The sequence below is a fragment of the Perognathus longimembris genome, chromosome 23 (assembly GCF_023159225.1).
Source record: "Perognathus longimembris pacificus isolate PPM17 chromosome 23, ASM2315922v1, whole genome shotgun sequence".
Lineage (NCBI taxonomy): Eukaryota > Metazoa > Chordata > Mammalia > Rodentia > Heteromyidae > Perognathus > Perognathus longimembris.
Genome location: NC_063183.1, coordinates 25,466,551 through 25,472,649, shown reverse-complemented (window position 1 = coordinate 25,472,649; position 6,099 = coordinate 25,466,551). Strand labels below are relative to the sequence as shown.

General features: G+C 38.5%; 1 protein-coding gene and 1 long non-coding RNA gene across 4 annotated transcripts in view; one reads left to right on the top strand and one right to left on the bottom strand.

The window, feature by feature from the left end:
• Wdr72 (WD repeat domain 72) overlaps positions 1 to 6,099 on the bottom strand; it is a 162,541-nt gene that overhangs the window by 82,285 nt on the left and 74,157 nt on the right. The window lies entirely within an intron of this gene.
• Positions 2,230 to 4,030, top strand: LOC125341031. The gene is made up of 2 exons (XR_007208865.1): positions 2,230 to 3,393; positions 3,700 to 4,030. It is a non-coding gene; the product is annotated as an uncharacterized LOC125341031 (long non-coding RNA).

The following is a 6,099-nucleotide window of genomic DNA, read 5'->3' as shown; positions in this document are numbered from 1 at the left end:
ACACATGGACTCTGGTGATTCATCCTGATCTTTGTGTGACTACAAAGACCATCTCCCTACTAATTTTTATTTGGTGGTACTGGATTTGAACACAGGTCCTTATACTTGTTAGACTGGGGCTCTATCACTTGAGCAATGCTTCTAATTCTGTTTTGTGCTGCTTATTTTGGTGATGGAGACCAGTGAACTTTTCTGCTCCAGCCAACTTTTAAGTACTATCCCCTAGATTATCAGCCTCCTCAATATGCAGGATTACAGACATGAGCCGCCCATGCCCAATACAGGTCCAATTTTGCTCCAGACTGGCACACGTAGTGTACAATCCGCAAAGTTAGGTTGTTTGTAAGCTTGCAACATTTGGGGATTATTCAACTTGATATCAACAGATGGACAAATATACAAGAGACAGTCCACAGAGGCTCAGTGACTAGTTTAATATCATTCATTCATTTAAGTGTGTGACAACCTGAAATTAAAACACAAATTGATGACTCCAAATCCAGTGCTCTACCACATGAAATGACCTATCTCATGTTTCCCATAAAAGTACTAGAAAGCTAGAATAATATTTTCACCCAGTTCTCACAGATGATCCCAGCCATCTGGACAGATTTTTCAGAATTAACATTGGTCTACTCTGCATCCTATTAAACAAAATCTAGTTAGAAGCTGGGCACTGGTGGCTGGCTTACATCCTAGCTAAAGAGGCTGAGCTCTGAGGATCATGATTCAAAGCCATCCCATGAAGGAAAGTCTATAAGACTCCTATCTCCAATAAACTACTGAGAAAAAGTCAGAAGTAGTTCTGTGGCTCAAGTAATAGAGTGCTAGCCTTGAACAAAGGAAGCTCAGGGACAATGCCCAGTGCCCAGGCCCTGAGTTTAAGACACAGGACCAGCAAAAAAAGGAAAGACAAAAAATATAATTAGCAGGTGCCTTTGGCACAAGAAGCAACTCTTTAAATTTCTTTCCACTTCTTTCTCAGTATATTGTCAATTAAGATAACAAGCATGTGTTGGTAAATGACTCTGAACTCAGCCTCTAGAGATGAAAAGCAATTAAAGAGATGTGCTATAGATATACTGATTTTACTTACTCCAGACACTTCTGCTGCCAAAGAGGATGCTGAAGTAACTGGCATCTTGTTGATGTTTTCTAAACATCAGACCAACAAGCTTATAAATGGCCAAGAGGTCAGGATAGGTGTAGGTCTCAAGGAAATACAACCTAGTCAGAAATGGTTTACTACCCAATAGATCAAGGGACAAATTTTTACAAAGTGTTCCTTGTCTTTTGAATGATTCTCATGTGTATTTACACAAAGCATTAACAGCTATGATGCTAATTTGGGATATGTGTCTCCAAATAGCCACCTGACATTTTAGTCCATTCAATTAAATGTGTCACTTTTGTGGGTATGTGTATGTCCCTCTTGGGGCTTGAACTAAGGGCCTGGATGCTGTCCTTGAGCTTCCTTTGCTCAATGTTAGAGCTCTACCACTTGAGCCAGAGCCCCACTACTGCCTTGTTTTTGGCGGTTAATTGGACATAAGAGGCTCATGGACTTTCATGCCATGGCTGGCTTCAAACTTTGATCCTCAGATCTCGGCCTCTTGAGTAGCTAGGATTACAAACATGGGCCAACCGAGCCTGGCTTCTAATTAGGTTTCATTTTAGATGATATATGGCTCAATAAAGAACTTTTAAAATTGAAATCAATACCTAGAGAGCATGCTGTCTTAAAAAGTATGTAAAGTCTATGAGATGCCTAACCGAGGACATGAGTTCTTTTGCCCCCAAATTACTGTCGCTTGTCACCTATCTCAGAATTGCACAAGATGAAACTTGTAGTATAACTTAAGAAAGGAAGGGAATGAGACAAGCCAAATTAGAGCTCACAAACTAGTGCTCTCAAATTCAGTGAAAATAATTTTCACTCAAAAATGAAGAAAGAGAATATTACAATCTGTTGATAACAAAGAGAAGACATCTTCCAGTGGAAAACCTCTCCTCTTCTGGTAGCCTACTCCCCTCGGTTACAGCCTGAGCTGACCATAACACTGCCTGATGAGGGTGCAGGATACCATGGCTTGCCAGTCAGATCTGCCTAAGCCAGCCCAAATAGGAAAGTCTGTGAGACTTTGATCTTCAATTAACCAACACAAAGCTGGAAGTGGTGTTGTGGCTCAAATGGTAGAGTAATGATCTTGAGGAAAAAAGCTTAGGGACAGTGCTCAGGCTCTGAGTTCAAGCTCAAGGACCAGCACTAACTACCTAAACAAATAAATCAATAATTTACTGTCTACCCCTCTAGAGAAAAAGTCTGCTAACTTCTGGGGGAGGAGGAAGGGAAAGAGAGAGTGAGGGGAATGGTTTTGAAGTGATTATCTAGCCCTTCTCATTAGAAATGTAAGCATAACACCATGAGTGGCAAGTCTTGCTAAATTCCTAGTATCAAGAAGACTTTCTGGCACATAACAAAATACTTGCTGAATGGATATCCTGTTTTGCCTTCTGCACTATAAGCTTATAACACACACACAGTAATTCTTTATTTTCAAGAAGCTTAAGGTCTACTGGGGAAGCTTAAGGTCTACTGTTCATAAAATAATTAGGCAATCCGTAGGTAATTTACAAGTTAATTAACATGTGCATGTTCAATGGGTAGGACTTGACCAGACTGAGTGAAGAAAATCTGGTTTGAGAAAGAAAGAGACCTATGGAGACCCATCAGCAGCTCCAGCATCATTGGCTTAGTGGAAATTACTGTGAGCCACACGACTGGGATCTAAATGGGATAATAAGAGACAATAAAGAAGAGATCAATCCCATAAGGCTTGGGACCTCTGGGGATAGCTAATCCAGTACCACCCTAAGTCGAAACAATGATTTATCTAAAAGTATTTAATGTCATATATACCAGAGTGTAACCAGCTCTTTCTTATCCCCTCATGAGAGGGAGTTAAACAATTTTCAAATCATCTTTTTACAAAAGCAGGAAGCAATGTTTAGCTACTAGAGGGATGTAAAATTTTACCAAAGTCTTTGCATTTGGGAAATGAAACATAAATAAGGCCTCTTCATATTTATTATACTTACATTTCTAAAAGTTATTACAAACCTGTTGGTTAGATTGCTGCTGGCTTCAGGGGCCTGGTATCAAGGTGAGGGCTTAGTAAAGTAATTATGCTAGGGAAGTAGAGGACCTGTAATATGCAATAGAATCCTGAGGCTATTTTTGAGTGCTTATTTTAAATAACTTTACTGCTAGAAGAAAAGGAGTTGAAGTTGAGACGGGTAAGTAAATGAGATAGTAACAAAAACTTTCCTGGTGAAAGAAGCCTTTCTAACCACATTACTGATTAGTCTGAGTCTTAATCTATTCACTGTTAAGTTCACCTCCTATGGTAACGCACCCTTCCCTAATATGCTAAACATTGCATTACCCTTGATTAATAAACATTTTCTTATAAACATTTAAAATGATTTAGACTGGTTTAACACTCCATATACCTAATAAACTTTGGGGTTCATTGAGAATTGTATCTAAATGCTCAAAATAACTGATATGTTTGGCTATTATTGAATTTTTGAATTATTGAATCATATATTATTGAATATATGATTTTATTTGTTTTATGCTGGTCCTGGACCTTGAATTCTAGGCCTCATGCTTTCCCTTATCATTTTCTGCTCTAGGCTGGCAATCTTATCACTTGTGATACACCTCTACTTTTTTGGTGGTACGAGTCTCACACAGACTTTCCTGTATGCCCTAGATTTGAACTGTGGTCCATAGATCTCAGCCTCCTGAATAGCTAGGATTATATTCATGAACCACTGGCATCTGGGTATCGAATACTTTCTATGAGGTCATCCGCTCTATAAAATCAAGTTACACAAAGACCAATTTAGATGGAAAGCAATTAACTGGCAAAATAAACACACATTCTTTTCTAGTATTTGAACTGTTTCCTTTATTATTCCAAAAAAGAAAGTATCCATTCCTTTCTTATTCTCTCTCTTTCTCTCCATATATATATATATATATATATATTGCTAGTTCTGGGGCTTGAACTCAGGGCCTGAGCACTGTCCCTGGCTTCTTTTTGCTCAAGGCTAGCACTCTATCACTTGAGCCACAGTGCTACTTCTGGCTTTTTCTGTTTATGTGGTGCTGAGGAATTGAACCCAGCTTCATGCGTGCTAGTCAGGCACTCTACCACTAAGCCACATTCCCAGCCCTCTTATTGTCTATATATATATATTTTTTTTTTTTTTGGCCAGTCCTGGGCCTTGGACTCAGGGCCTGAGCACTGTCCCTGGCTTCTTCCCACTCAAGGCTAGCACTCTGCCACTTGAGCCACAGCGCTGCTTCTGGCCGTTTTCTGTATATGTGGTGCTGGGGAATCGAACCTAGGGCCTCGTGTATCCGAGGCAGGCACTCTTGCCACTAGGCTATATCCCCAGCCCCTATTGTCTATATTTTTATATTTAGACTTTAGGCATTGTCAGTCCATGATTTAATGCAAGAAATATTTCTGAACAGGAGATAGTAGACATGTCACAAGGGATGGGATATCTTGAGAGACTTAAATCAGGTCAACAATACAGTTGACTTTACACTGTAAGGTAGGAAAGAGAAAAAGAAAATAAACAAATGGAAAGCAGGCGGAGAAACAAAGTAATAGAAGTGGGCTCCTACTGACATTAGGAGGAAGTGATTTTGACCTTAGTTTTGAAGAGCAAGAAAATGCACCTGAAAAACAAAAACAAAAAGAAAAACTATCTGCACAAGGTTCCAAATGCTGGAAATGTGAGTTCATTTAACAAAGCATACTATATCTATGGTCTCACAAGTATAGCTCACATTTTTAAATATTTTCCATATGTACATTGTAGTGTTTTTTTAATGAATATAATCCAGGTTGAGAAAATCTGAATGTTCATTTTTCTAGGTTCTTTTTATCCCATCCAAGCTGGTGGAAGTTAAAAAGATTCATAAAGCACAGTCTGAGGTGAGCAGACTGGAAACTCTTCTGACTGAAGGTACGTGTCCTCATGAGACATTTGCACCTACCTTCTTTTGCTAATATTCAAAACCTAACAAAACTCAGAAGGGCTGGGCACTGGTGGCTCACGCTATAATCCTATCTACTCAGGGAGGCTGAGATCCAAGGATGGTGAAACCAATTTAGGCAGACAAATACAAGAGACTCTTCAGCTAACTAGCAAAAAGCTGGAAGTGGAGCTGTGGCTAAAGGGTAAGAGTGCCAACCCTGCATGTACAAAGCTGGGCTAGAATGCAAGCCTGGGAAGACTTCATACCCAGTACAGGCACAAAAACAAAACGAAACAAACATCGGAATGTACTCTTGATAAGAGAACACTAATTTTAATTCCTAGTTCACTGGAGAAAAAAAAAACCATTTACATTTTAATACTATAGACTAACAAATTCAAGTTTATGAGCATCCTGAAATATTAAGAGGAGTCTTTTTCTAGGCTTTGACATGCATTCATGGGTGTAGAAATTGTAAATAAAAAGTTACCAGTGGACAGTAAAAAATCAATTAGAACTTGTAATTATAACCTGCTGTTGCATGTTTACTCTGAATGAAATTCAGCATGTCCTGAGAATGGGAATTAAAAGCAATCATATTAAATGATTCATCAAGAAGACAGGTAACCGCAGGAGGGATGCAAAAGCTTTAAAAGCTATGATGTATCATTCATACATAATGAGACCAGTAGATGGTATTTCTTAGTCTTATTGGACTTCATAACTTGTTTATGCATTAAGTGGCCATTTATTATGACCTTTTTACAGATATATAGTGAGGTCCCAAATCCTTAGATTTTATTCATTAGTGAAGGATAAACAAATATTGACTTGTTACTTTTGTTACAAATTGAATTATGATAATAAAATAATAATATAGTGATTTAAAACACAAGAATCTGGATTCAGAGTTACTGGCATAGAACATTAACTATCAAGTTGTATGTCCACTGATAGGCCTTTGGTCACAGGTTCACAAAAGCAGGAAAACCAACAATTGATGGAATTGCTATGCATTAGTGTGTAACTCAGTGATT